This window comes from Planococcus citri, chromosome 2 (genome assembly GCF_950023065.1).
Source record: "Planococcus citri chromosome 2, ihPlaCitr1.1, whole genome shotgun sequence".
Taxonomy (NCBI): domain Eukaryota; kingdom Metazoa; phylum Arthropoda; class Insecta; order Hemiptera; family Pseudococcidae; genus Planococcus; species Planococcus citri.
In genome coordinates, this window is record NC_088678.1 from 3,753,451 (window position 1) to 3,768,884 (window position 15,434).

A 15,434-nucleotide genomic window follows, 5' to 3' on the forward strand; every position below is an offset into this window, starting at 1 on the left:
GGTTATTTTATAATCGAAAAATCTCTGACTCGTGACCGCCTTAAACCCCTCGACGACGAATCAAAAAATTTGGCAGAATTCCGGCCAATCTGTGTAAACGCAAGGTGCTGAGATGCCATAAGGATGCGTAAGCATTTGTCCTTGAAACCGTTCACCGATGAACTGTAAGAGTGTTTCTCATCGCTGAAATCTGTTTACCTAAAAGATGAAGTGCTCGAAACTTATGGTACTTGTAATTCGATGTATGAGTCAGTGTCGCGTGAATCATATCATTTCAATGTTTCGATGGATACGTGCGCCCTATTGTAGGTACGAACTTGAGAAAAAAACAACAACTGTAAAACACCTGTTGTTCTCAGTAGGTAGCTTTGAACATCTGAAATTTGAATGCGCGAAGTACGTCGACTTGAAATCTGCGTGTAGGTTGTTTTTCTTATTCGATTGTACCAGCTTCGTAATGGGCAATTGAAATTGACACAAAATGATTAAAGATTTCCACGGTGTTAACAGGCGCGCATCATTCCCACTCGTATTTCACTGCTCGAATTCCTGAAGTTGGAAAACGTCTCATACTACTGAAGCCGAGATAATGTAGATTAGGTAGTAGGTACCTAATTCAAAATCCCAACGTTTCTTGTTCTACAAATGTTTGCTATCTTGTTAGTCGAGGGATGTATTAGAGATCTATAAAGTATTTCAGTTGAAATCACATCTCAGAAAGTAGTATCTGAGCTTCAGAGGTGCCTCTGGAGTGCAGATGTGAGTCCTTAAAGCAGAAGCATGCTGTAAAAAATCTGGAGTTTTCACTCCAACCTCAACGCAAACCGCGTTTTATAAAAAATGACCGCCCTCGTGAGAGTTGATAGTGAAATTGAAAACTTGAAAAGACAATAATTCTCAACACTTACCTACTTATTGCATTAGAAACGTGGGATAAAAATAAAATACAAAGTAGGTACTCTGAAAATAATATACTCAATATCAAAAATTGAAAACTAAACTGAAAACTCTAAGAATCAAATTAAAAAACTTGAAATGCACTCGAAACTCAGCTGAAAATGAAATTAAAAACTGAAACTGAAATTTAAACAAGAAGTAAGCAAATTAAAAAAGTTGTCCAACTTACAAGGGAACCTCTTGAGAGGTCCGCCGCGCCTCCGATTTGAACAGGACCACGACTTTTGGAGAGAGCATGGTCTGAAACTCCCAAAATAAAATTTTCAACTGCCCAACTTCATTTTTGGATTTTTGGCAAACGTTTGAAAATTCAAAATTGATAGTTCAGGAGAATTAGCTCAACAAATGGGGCCATAGGTAAAAGTTTGATAACTAGCTGAATTTTGGTGTACGCAGTTTTTTTTTGTACACTTAGCACGAATTTTGGGTGTCCGGGTGAATCCGGTGTACGCTCATTTGGGGGCTTAGGGTCCACAAAAAGGGGAAAACATACGTAGGATTCACCCGGACACCTCAAATTCGTTTTCGGCCTATTAAAAAACCCTCGTACACCAAAATTTGGCTTCAAGTGAAACTTTTTCCTATGGTGTCTTATCCGTTGAACTCATTAAGCTGGACTAGGAATGGTCAGGGGCGAGGAGGGGAATCTGTTGAGTATCTACTGACACTCGTTACGGATTGAGACGTTATTGAATACTTTTTTCATGCAAAAAAAGTGGAATATAAACCATCACAATTAGTACGCATTTTGGAAAACTTTCCAAACACCCCTTCTTTGAGTGACCATAGGTCAACTCCCCTTAGGGTTGGAAACTTCGCTGACCCCTCATTCGACGAGGAATTTAGAGTAGAACAAAATCGATGTGAAGCATTTTTGCACAAAAATGCATATTTTTGGACCTATGTATATGCAAAAAAACAAAGGGTACCCTCCGATAAGATAGGCATAATGCCCTTAACCTCGAATTTCGATGAAACTAACCAGGTATGTTATTAGTACCTCCCAAAATGTTGGACCCATAGCCCACCCCCGTCTCACCCCTCTCTGCCCGGGAGGCCAAAAAACCGCGTTTTTCAGGGGGGAAATTCTGCATCAGCGAGCAATCAAGATGAATTTATTCTGTAAAAGAATATATTCAGAGGATACATTTAGGGATACCACCCTGAATTTTTTCAGAATTTTTCATCGCATGTGAGAAGAAGGAGGGACAACAGAAAACTTTAAATCGACATTACTTCGGAACAAAAAAACATACCAAAACGATTTTTTCGTCAAATACCTATGTATGTATCTTCAGGTCCACTATCGATAGAAATCATCACTCCGCCATTTAGAGTGGTGAGCCAAGCTGAAAAGCTCGAGAAACTCTCAAAAAACCACGTTTTTTACGTTTTTCTCCAAAAATATTGACAAATGGCGGAAATAAGTTATTCAGCGTGAAATTTTACCCCACAGTGTGTAATTGAAAATTCATTCATACCGCGCGATCGTAAAACGACACATGCAGAAATATTTTTGCTTATATCAAGATAGCTGAAAGGGTATTCCTGGGTAAAATAGGTTAAATGCCCCTGAGTTCAGATTTCGAGTTTTGAAAACAAAATTCTGAATTTACTCAAAAAGTGTCTTCTCCATATATTTTGAGTAAATTCAGAATTTTGTTTTCAAAACTCGTTGAAACATGATTCCCCTCCCATGTGAAAAAATACTACTAGTACAAAAAATCACTAGTAGTGATTTCGTCATTTTTACCACTAGTAAATTCATGATTACAAATAGTTTTTTACTATTGGTAAAAATAAATCACTAGTAGTAAAAGTGACGAAATTACTACAAGTTTTTTAAAATTTACTAGTAGTGTGAGACATTGTATTGTAATTCTTTTCTATGTGATGCTGTTTTCATGATTTCAGTAGCACACATCCGTCATGCACTCATTCTCACCCCCTCAGCTCCAAAAAATTACTTTTTCAGTTTACATCATCGTATTGATGATAGAGTCAATTTCTTAAGAATTTACCTTATAAAGAAACCGCTCGATACTTTATCTAAGAGTATTGAAATGGCATACTATTTCCTATTTTACTATTAGTATTTGAAAATACTAGTAGTTTATCGGAGAGAGCAGCAATGCTTTTTCTTATAAATGATGCGATCTTATTAGTGTCAAAATTCAATCAATGATTCAAGCAACTCACTGCCATTCAAACATAAACTAGTAGTGAAGCACTAGTAATGAAGTAAAGATACTTGTAGTCCGTTTCCAAAATTACTGGTATTTTTATTGACTAATAGTGGAATAGTATTCGTAATATTGCATACTAGTAGTAAATATTCCAAACTACTAATAAATTCGGAAAAACTAATAGTTTTTTTGAAAAAACTACTAGTATTTTTTCAAAACTAATAGTATTTTTTTACATGGGCTACGCTAGAGTTTTTTTTCTATTGTGAATTTGTTGGTAAGGGTGCCGGTGTGGGGGGAATTTTTTTGGATCCAACATTTTTTTAAAGGTAGCCAACGATGTTTCATCAAAGTTTCAGAACCTCAGGGAGGCGGTGGACCTATGGTCACACAAAGATGATGTGCATGGAGAAACGGGTCTGTAATACTTGGTCAGCTTTCATGAGACTCTGTTGAATACAAACTACTGACCCTTGTTAAAGATTGTGATGTTATTGAATACACTTTTCATGCATAAAAAGTGGAACATGAGTCATTTCAATTATGTACGAGTATTTTGGAAAATTTTCCAAACATCCCTTCTTTTTGAGTGGCCATACGTCCACCCCTACCTTGGGGTTGGAAACTTCGCTGATCCCTCATTCGACGGGGAATTTGGAGTAGAACGAAATCAATGAGGAGCATTTTTCTATAAAAATGCATATTTTTGGATGTACACACGGGGGTTTAGGATCCACAAAAAAGGGAAAGCGTACACCGGATTCACCCGGACACCCAAAATTCGTGCTAAGTGTACAAAAAAAAACTGCGTACACCAAAATTCAGCTAGTTATCAAACTTTTACCTATGGCCCCATTTGTTGAGCTAATTCTCCTGAACTATCAATTTTGAATTTTCAAACGTTTGCCAAAAATCCAAAAATGAAGTTGGGCAGTTGAAAATTTTATTTTGGGAGTTTCAGACCATGCTCTCTCCAAAAGTCGTGGTCCTGTTCAAATCGGAGGCGCGGCGGACCTCTCAAGAGGTTCCCTTGTAAGTTGGACAACTTTTTTAATTTGCTTACTTCTTGTTTAAATTTCAGTTTCAGTTTTTAATTTCATTTTCAGCTGAGTTTCGAGTGCATTTCAAGTTTTTTAATTTGATTCTTAGAGTTTTCAGTTTAGTTTTCAATTTTTGATATTGAGTATATTATTTTCAGAGTACCTACTTTGTATTTTATTTTTATCCCACGTTTCTAATGCAATAAGTAGGTAAGTGTTGAGAATTATTGTCTTTTCAAGTTTTCAATTTCACTATCAACTCTCACGAGGGCGGTCATTTTTTATAAAACGCGGTTTGCGTTGAGGTTGGAGTGAAAACTCCAGATTTTTTACAGCATGCTTCTGCTTTAAGGACTCACATCTGCACTCCAGAGGCACCTCTGAAGCTCAGATACTACTTTCTGAGATGTGATTTCAACTGAAATACTTTATAGATCTCTAATACATCCCTCGACTAACAAGATAGCAAACATTTGTAGAACAAGAAACGTTGGGATTTTGAATTAGGTACCTACTACCTAATCTACATTATCTCGGCTTCAGTAGTATGAGACGTTTTCCAACTTCAGGAATTCGAGCAGTGAAATACGAGTGGGAATGATGCGCGCCTGTTAACACCGTGGAAATCTTTAATCATTTTGTGTCAATTTCAATTGCCCATTACGAAGCTGGTACAATCGAATAAGAAAAACAACCTACACGCAGATTTCAAGTCGACGTACTTCGCGCATTCAAATTTCAGATGTTCAAAGCTACCTACTGAGAACAACAGGTGTTTTACAGTTGTTGTTTTTTTCTCAAGTTCGTACCTACAATAGGGCGCACGTATCCATCGAAACATTGAAATGATATGATTCACGCGACACTGACTCATACATCGAATTACAAGTACCATAAGTTTCGAGCACTTCATCTTTTAGGTAAACAGATTTCAGCGATGAGAAACACTCTTACAGTTCATCGGTGAACGGTTTCAAGGACAAATGCTTACGCATCCTTATGGCATCTCAGCACCTTGCGTTTACACAGATTGGCCGGAATTCTGCCAAATTTTTTGATTCGTCGTCGAGGGGTTTAAGGCGGTCACGAGTCAGAGATTTTTCGATTATAAAATAACCAGATGCGATAGGTTTTTCACACAGTTGTTTTCCAGTCCTATTTCGCAGTTCGTTTTTCCGAAGCTCGTGTGACAGCCGAATCAAAAAGACTGCTGGGTATACCTACCTAGGTATACGTATTCAGAATCAGAAGTTTCTTGTTCAGTTGCATTAATTCACAGGTTCGTGTGATAGAAGCATTACCTACATACCGGATTCAAATCAAAAGGCATGAATTTTTCAGTGATGGCTATTAAATCGTATTTATTCATTTTATTGGTTATAGGTGAGTAATGTGTACCTTCGTTTAGTATCTACTATTATTTAAAAATCCATTACATTCAACTGAAAAATAAATTACCTAATTGCGCTTCTTCTTAATTTCAGCCTTACAACTTTATTCTGTTAAATGTAAGTACTTGGTTAATCTTTCATAATTTTTAAATTATCTAATTTATTTTCTGCTTGAACAAGATGTGCCCGCCAAGAAATATCTCCGAAAAAGTACCTATTAAACTCGTGCCCCGCACTCGGTTTTTGAGGAAACTATTCTCGAAATAAGTCTCTCAGAAAATCCAACCCCAAAAAAGTAAATGCAAAAATCTCGTGAAAAATCTTGAAAAAAAAACTCTTTTGAATTCGCGTTCTATTCAAATGCAACTATTATGCGAAAGTCGGGGTGGAAAAAATGTAAAAAAAAATCCACCGCTGGATTCGCCAGCAAAACGCACACTATTTTTCAATATTTTTTCAGCGCGATTTTTGAGAATTTCAACTGTTTGTTCGAATTGATTCCAAATTGGTTTTTTAGTGTTGAATTCTGATTTTTTTTCCAAGTGATACCTAACGAAAACGAATTTTTTTTTATGATGATTCCAATTGCGATTATCTTGGTGATTTAGAATAATTTATTGAGCGTTGAATTGGTTTGTAATTTTTTCGTGATTATTTCTGACAATTTTTTTTTTGTAGTAGGTAATTTGTAATAAATTACACGCGTAGTTAGGTAATTTTCATAGTACGTTTTCCCTTGGTGATTTAAAAATTTCATCTTTTTTTTTTTTATAATAAACTTGGAATTTTTGGTGTCGATTTCAAATCAACTTTTTCTGATAAAAATCCTAAGCAAAATGAATTTTTCCTCGAGGATTTCGGATTTCAAATTATAAGAGTTTTCATTTTCAATGTTGAATTTTAATGCAGCGTTTTTTTTTTCAGTGCGATTTTCGCACTCAACATTCACATTCGAATAGAATGCGCGTGAATTCGCCTCCCAATCAAATAGCTCGTATTATGAAATAATCATCATCATCGAAAGTTTTATTTTATGATGTCCGGCAGCTTGGCCTTTAACATCAACAATCCAACAATAGAAATTAAATTATCAAATACATAATAGAAATATAACAACAAAATAAAATAGTCTCAACAAAAATATAGCAAAATTTATAATGTGAATTTAAATTTTTAGTTTGTGTTGATTTCAAATCGGTTTTTTATAGTGTTGAAGTGTAGTAAGTTTTTTTCAAATGATCGAATGAATTTTAGTGGATTTTTTGTGATGATTTAAAATATAAAGTACTTATTCGGTATAATAATTTACCTATCGAGTTTGTTTAGTTTGGATGTTTTTCGTGATTATTTCAAATAATTTTGTTGTTTTTTTTTTTGGTAGTAATTTTTAATAAATTTTCTAGGTGATTTTCAGGATAAATTTTTCACTAGTGATTTAGAATTTCATTTTTTAAATTCAGTCTTTGCGATTTCAAATCGATTTCAAATTTTTTTCTTATTGCTGAATTCTAGTGATTTTTTTTTTTTTTTAGTCATATCCAACAAATTTTTGTGGATTTTTCCTAATGATTCAGAATAAAGCGTTCGGTGATGATAGGTACAGTTTGGAAGTTATCCGTCATTATACCTTCAGCTCTCTAGCTTATAGTTGGTAAAATTTTGAATTAGTCTCATTTTTTAGCACGTTTGGATTCTCAAAATTACACCGGTTGAGGATATCGTACAGAGGCGTAGCCATGGAGGGGAGGTCTCGTCCCCCCCCCCCATTAGCACAGGGTCACTGCTAAAATTTGACGATTAAAATTATGAATAAATAGGTAACAATAAGTCAATCGCTATGAACTACGATCACGGATCAATTCGAATCACATTCATACCTATCTTCTGGCTACTTAAATTCTCAAATGTTAGGTACCTACTTTTTTTGTTTATTTCAGCTATTCCTGAGTACCTGTTTTGAAATTTTCAGTCTTAAGATAGAGGCTTATTTGCCGACTTGTTTGGAACCTAATAGCACATATTTTTTGAAATATTTTGCTCTCACTTTGCTCGAGCTGAGTACAGTTTTTCTATTTCTAAATTTCTGCACCTGTTCAAGGTAGAGCTTCCTAACTCTTGAAAATGTCGAATGAAATTATGTTCTCTCTGCTGTTGAAGAGAACAGAACGAAACTGTTTATAATCAATCCGGGCCATCTACGAGTAGGGTATTTTATACCAAATTTCAGCTTCCTATACCTGTTGTAGTTTGATAAAATTTTGATTTCATTCCATTTTTTAGCCCATTATTACATTCTCAAAAATTGACCAAGAAATTTTTGATCGGCAACATTTATGTCAAAAATTTTAAATTTCCTTGGAAATTGTTCGTACCTACATTTTTTGAAAAAATATCATCCCAAAGAAATTGAAGTCAAAAAATGACAAAGTAAAAGTACCTAGATATCAATTTTATTTTTCATTCAATTATTTTCAAATATCATCAGGTTTGTGAGAAAAACAACTATTCAAAATTCTCAAAATCGGATTTCCATAACATATGGAAAACAGGGTTAAAAATTATTTTTTAATGCAAAAAAAAAAAATAATAATAATGCTACTACTCAATTAGGTATAAAAATCAACTCTGAAAAAATTACTCTTCGGTAGGTTAGGGCTGCCTAACTGCATCGCTTGATTTTTACAACGCAATTAAATCCGTGATGATTAGTTTGCCATTAAAAAAAAATTAACGATTTTACATATTGCGCATTACAATTTTTTAAAATTCATTATGAAGTACATAATAATATGCTCATAATACATACCAAGGTATAATCCTTATGGAATTATGAAAAATCAATGCTTAAATAAGATTTAGGGAGAAAGTTGGACAAAGCAGCTTGTTCGACTTACAAAATCAACTGGTTGAAGTTAGAATAAATTCTAAAAAAGAAAAAATTGCGAAGAATATTTTGGCACCTTTCTTATCAAGATTACAGACTTCAAAAGTAGGTATAGTTTTTAGCAAAAGTCTTATTTTGTTTCTTGTTTTCATCATTGCCTTTTTTTTTTTTTTTTTTTTTTTTTTTTTTTTACAATCCATGAGAATATACAGTACTTAACTTAGCTATCTATCTAACAAACGACTGGTATCTAGGTACTACCGACCTGCCAAAAATGTTTTCAAATTATGATTTCATAAAACAAACGTATAATGATTACCTATACAGTATACACCTATTTATGTTTTTCAGACACTGTTGTGATCGCACCAGGTATCGACCCTAACGGCATATTTGGCTCGGTCTGGCAACCTCCACCTGATCCAGCAGGTTATGACGGTGACACTGAAAAATAATTGAATAGTTTGGAGCCCTCACTAGATGGGTATAGGTAGGTAGGTATTAAGAAAAAAATCAACATATAAATTTACAGAGCTCTATTTTTAAGAAAAATTAACGTAAGTAAGTAAGTAAGTAAGTACCTATAAGTAATAATGTTAATTTAACATAGATATACCTAATTTTACAGACCTTTATTTTTCACAAAAATAAACCTAATAATTTTCCTCATACATAATATTTTTTTTTGACTACCTATGTTATACGTGTTTGAATTAAATTTAAGGAAAGATGAGTACTTATACCTACCAACAAACTTGAAATAAGTAAGTAAGTAAGGCATGAGAAAACTTTGAAAAATTTTCTAGATATGTATTTTCAAAAACATGGTATCGTCTAGTACTGTATCCAAATTTATTGTAACTGTTGCAAAGAACGTGGTGTAAAACGCTCGATCATACTTAATCCAAATTGCAGATGTCCGAAATGATTTTTCAATTTTTGGAGAATTTTTGAAAATAAAAAATTGATCATTTTCGGCAATTGCTACATTTTCAAAAATTATACATATGTATACCGAGTGGCCCAAAAGTCGGTATCCCGATTTTCACGTTTTAGTTTTTCTTTAAAAAATCAAAAACTAAGCATCCTAGAAAAAAACTAATAGCATCGTGTCGATTCGAAATTTAATTCTTCACAACTTTGATATTGTGACTTTTTTTTGGACGCTTCCTTTCGCCTCCAGATCGATTTTTCTGACGTGATGATTTTTATGAAAAAATTTTCAAAAGTTCATTTCTAAGAGTTTTAGTTTTTCTTCAAAAATTAAAAACTGAGCATCCTAGAAAAAAACTAACGACATTATGTCGATTGGAAATTTAATTCTCTACAACTATGTTAACGTGAAATTTTTTTTAGACGCTTTCTTTTGCCTCCAGATCAATTTTTATGAAGCTCAGTTGGCAAATTTTTCGTACATTTTAGTTTTTCGTAAAAAAAATCAAAAACTAAGCATCCTAAAAAAAAAAAACTAATGTTATTAGTATCCCTCAAAATCTTGGGCCGGATTTATGCAACAATATGGCACGTGTAATAAAAAAAATTGAGGAAAAACATACAAACAAATAAGAAAATTGGAACAAAAAAAGATGAAAAAAAATATAAATGAAAAGGAATGATATAAAATCAGAAAAAACAAAAAAAATGAAAAATAAATACACATCAAAAAATGGAACAACAGTGATAGAAGATACAAAAAATGTAAATAAAAAAAATGATGTGAAGAGTGATATTCCAAAACTCGCTTTGTCCATTTTTATCAAAGTTGGGTTTTCTGTGGTACCAGGTAGATGAAGTATTAACTCACATTCCTACATCATCAACCTACCAAAATGAGGTGTTAAACTCACCTAAATCGCCAATTCACTAAAAATTAAAAAAAATAATGTTCCAAAACGCGCTTTGTCCATTGTTATTGAAATTTTTTCAGCAGTATTTAGTGGATGAAATGTATACCTACACTCCTACATCATAAATCCACCCAAATAAAGTGTTAAACTCGCCTAAAAAGCCAATTTACCCGTTTAAAGGCAAAGCGAGTTTTGGAAAATCACTCTTCATGTGTAATGAGTAAAAACAAAATAAGAAAAACGATTTTAAAAAATACAAACAGAAAATGGAACATAAATGAAAAATTCCAAAAATACAAGCGAAAAACACGAAATGAAATGAGAAAAAAACAGAAAACTAAGAATGAGAAAAAAATACGAACAAATAAAAAAATTGTAATAAAAATGTAAGATGAAAAACGTATAAATGAAAAGGAATGATATAAAATCAGAAAAAACAGAAAAATACAAAATGAATACAAATCAAAAAAATTAAACAACAGTGAATGAAGTGATACAAGAAATGTAAATGAAAAAAAATGATGTGAAATGAGTAAAAACAAAATATTAAATTAAAAACTTGATTCATCATTTTTATCAACTTACCTATAATTAATTGTGAGGAATGGATAGCATCTTATTTTAAAGATCTGATACCCTACCTTCATTTAGCATAAGAACACTTTGGAAAATAAAATCTTAAAGAGGAAATATTTCAATGTTTAGAAAACATTTTGAGTTATAACATTTCATTAAAGTTGATGTGGAGGCAAAAGGAAGCGTCTAAAAAAAATTTCATGTGAACAAAGTTGTAGAGAATTAAATTTCCAATTGACGTAATGTCGTTAGTTTTTTTCTAGAGTGCTTAGTTTTTGAGTTTTTCTCAAAAAACTAAAATTTCATTATATATGCAAATTCATTTTTCTGAAAAGTGATCAATTTGAAATTTTTTTCCATTTGGTACAAACCAATAAAAGATGCACTTCTTGTGACTATTTCTATCTGACAAACATTCAAAATAATCAAAACTGTTTGTAAACACTTTGTATGTACGAAATTTGCTCAAAATAGGTGGAGTTTTTTGAGATGTACCCTTATAACTCCAAACACTTGCAATGTTGTTGGGATTTTGAGTTAGGTCATTTGCATTTTTTACAAAATCTAGATAATGTACCCAACTCAAAGTGTTATTTTTGGTTGAGGGGCATCATACGAGTACAAACCCCAAAAATGCAAAATGTCAAAATACTCGTGAGGTGCGTTATATAAAGCAACTTGATGATTTATCACTTCAGTATCAGTACGAGTATATCTTCCTAAAAAACCATCTCCCAAAATTCTATCTATTTTCAACAAGGTCTGAGATCACTTCAAAGTTGAGAAACTGCTTAAATCGTCTCAAACTAGTACGCTTTCCCTAATAATCAGTCATAACATCTGGTTCAACGTCTAAATCGACCGTATTTTCGATTGAAATAGCAAAAAAACACCAATTCGCGACTTTTCAAGAGCTTTTCGCAGGGGTTGGCCGGGGGGGTCAAACCAAAAACCAAATTGCGCTATTCGATCGGTCATCTCAAATTGCACCTTATTCCTATTTTTGAAAAAATTACAATTTCTCGAAAACTATATATTGATAAAAATTATTAAATGTTGAAACTATGAAAATCAACTTTTTGCATCAGTCACCTATTTTACTTTTCGAATTATCATCTTTTTTTTCAAATCTTTTGATCTAGCTTTACTCGGACAGATTTAGCGCAATATACAAATACTTAAAAACACAAAATTTTGACATTGATACTTGTTCAGTTGAAAATTATTTTTTTGTACCTCATCACAAATATAGGTACTAATCTTTTTTTGAATTTGATTTTCAAAGGGCTAAGAAAAGCACGAAAAATGACTCGAAAAAATTGTGAATTTTGGATTTCGAATTTTCGGTATCAACCTTGCAATAGACCAATCAAATTTTTTGTTGAGTATAAAAACGTCCTTTTTTGAACATTTAAATTATTCAGTAGTTTTGTTTTCAATTTCCCGTTTTAAAATTTGCTCGAACCACACGTGGCTAATTAGTAATTAGCATGAAAAATACTGGAAGAGGAATATATCCCACATTTCAGTTTTCTACAAGTCAATTTGGTGAATTTTTTTTTTCATTTTTAGCTCTTTGATTTTCAAAAATTCACCAAAAATTGAAAAATTAATTTGGGAAGCTGAAATATTGTGGGTATGGGAGCTTCAGACCACATTGTTCGTTTTTCATGCAACATTTTTGTCACCTGGAAAGTACACAATTTATGTGGCATGAGATCATGCCAGAAATGTACCATAGCTGATGGCACGTAATAGAGCATATAAATTTCGTTTATCATGCAACATTTATGTCACTTGGGAGGGATAAAATTTATGTAACATGAAATTGTACTTAGAAAGTGCCATGGCACATGTCACATAATACAGCCTATAAATTTCGTTTTTCATGTGCCATTTATGAAATTTTAACATGATGCAGAAATGTATCATAGATATGCCAATGAAAAAGGCCTCTGCTCATGTTACATTAATGTTGCATGATAAACGAAATTTATATGCTCTATTATGTGACATGTGGCATGGCACATTTATGGCAAATACTTGGCACCGTCGGGCAGGCGTAATTTTTCTTTCGCGTGAGCTATGATTTTACTCTGATTGAAGGTGGAGTTGAGGATGCGCTCTGATGATAAAATTGCGTCAACGTGATCGATCATCGTTTCGATTCGATCACCGTAAAAGTACGAAATCAGTGGGAATCCGAACTCGATTATTTGATAACATCCGAATACGGTGGAAACGTCGACCATTATCGTGAAATTTTTGTTCGAGGCGGACATGATGTCTCGAAAATATGTCAAACCGATGCTGTACGAGATGAAAATCTGGCAAAATATCATACTGTACCAGAGAAATTTCACTCGTTTGCTGATTCCCATGCAGAAAAATAGTACTACTAAAGTAATACTAAAAGCAGTACTACTTTCAGTAGTACTAAATTGAGAATTGAGCAATTCAGTTTTACTGGCAGTACTACTAAGAAGTATTATTGTAGTACTACTGAGAAAGTATTACTGCAGTACTACTAGGACATATTACTGTAGTACTACTCAAAAGAACTGTACCTAGTACTACGTTTTAACATTTTAAAATTAATTTTTAAAAATATTGAGTACATTTGGCACAATTTATGTTATCAGTAATCGTTTTACTTTTTAACTATCGAATCGAATCATTAATTCATATACCATCCAATTCCATTAACGAAAATTTCCTACCTAACCTGAGATTCGAACCTGCGACCCTACGTTCCTAACTGCCTAACCTTAACCACTAGACTATGAGGACTTCAATGGATATAGCACATTTTGAACAATATAAGCATATTATCCTTGTTATTCTGAAATATTTCCTTTTTTTTTTTAAATTGCAGTACATTATTAGTAAGGCAATTGTTTTAATGATATCGTATATTTTTTTGCTGCACCAAATACCGCAGATAGCAATTTTATATTCTTTACGTTTTGTCAGTTTCATGCAATTTTGAGACAAATGATGACACTTTATAGCACATTTTTTTGCATATTTTTGGAATAAATAAATGCAAATGCTTATTTTAGTTTAAAAAAAGGTTGATTTTGAAGTTTTTTCAGGTCGTTACAGCTTTTTTGTGGGAGAAAAACAGCAAAAATCAGTTTGAAAAATGGGGGGAAAAAAATTTTGAAATTGTCAATACAAAAAACTGAATGTTTATTTTTTTTTATAGCCTATATGAAAATTAAAAACGATGATCGATGCATTTGTGTTTTAAAAAAAATTAATGTTTGACGTTTTTTAGGTTTTCTGATAGCTCATTGAAAATACATACCTACATTTTGATACCTACCCATGATGGAGCAGTTTTATAGCACTTATTTCTGCAGTCTTTGGTTTCTTAGCACAATATCTAATATTAATGTAATGCGTTTTTTTTTTTTTTTTTTTTTTTTAGATTGTATAATCACTTATTATGAGCGGTTTTTTTTTGCTGTTTTTCGAGCATATAGAAATAATTGCCGTATTTACCTATTAGCTAGGTACTTAATTTTTTAAATTTCAGAAAAAACGTGTGCTGGGCAGGTATAATTGAAATTCAAACTCACATACCTATTTTTAACAAATAAGTTTAAGCTTGAACATAGACCATAAAATGAGAAATTTGTCTAAAGTAGTATTTAGAATGGTACTATAGTACTATGTACTTGATACCACAATACCGAAGTAGTACTGAATAGTCTTACCTGGAATAGTACTATCGCATTACTTGGTATCCCAATACTGAAGTACTACTGAATAGTTATACAGAAGTAGTACTGAAGTAATACTAAGTACTACTTAGTTCTACAGTACTGAATTAGTACTCAATAGTTTTACAGAAATAGTACTGAAATAGTACTATAGTACTACTCATCTATGATTTTCTTGCATGGGTTTTATCAGTGAAATATATATTACCGCTGAAACAGTACAATAGGTAGAGCTGATTCGCCACCGTGCTCTTGTAACCGAATATGTTTTCTGTTCCTCGTAATTGTCTGGTCATTTTCTTCAATTCCTGTGTAAAATTAAGCTTGATCATTTTTTGATTCATTATGAAGAATGTCAGGTACTCACGGAACACATGACGACTTGAGTGGGTGTATGTGTGAAAGCTGTGAATGAACCACATCAATGGAGGAGATAGACAGCTTTTATAAAAGAACTAGAATAATTACCTCCCCCCAAAAAAAGTTGACCGAGGCTTTTATAAAAGATAAATAAAAATATTATATGTATAGCCACAATTACAAAAATTATCTATTTACAGAATTGTTGGGTAAAAACACAGTCGCTAAGTAATCGTAAGAAACTAAAACAAACTAAACAATATCTATATAACTGTATAGGTACCAAGCTACCTAATTGGTGAAAAATACTGAAAATATACAAAAATTGGACAAAATTCTTGTAGACCAATGGAAAACGATGAATAAGTAATTTTTCACCAGGAATTCTTGATTGAGTTCTAGCAAAGTTTTAATCTTTTAATGCTTGCGTGTAGTAGTTAGGTATTGTTGTTTTGTAGCCACACA

The 15,434-nt window shown here is 32.6% G+C and overlaps 1 long non-coding RNA gene across 1 annotated transcript; it reads left to right on the forward strand.

Annotated features, from left to right (window-relative positions):
- Nucleotides 1-5,296: 5,296 nt before the first annotated feature.
- Nucleotides 5,297-9,142, forward strand: LOC135834229 (uncharacterized). The gene is made up of 3 exons (XR_010556620.1): nt 5,297-5,566; nt 5,668-5,691; nt 8,810-9,142. It is a non-coding gene; the product is annotated as an uncharacterized LOC135834229 (long non-coding RNA).
- The last annotated feature ends 6,292 nt before the right edge of the window (nt 9,143-15,434 follow it).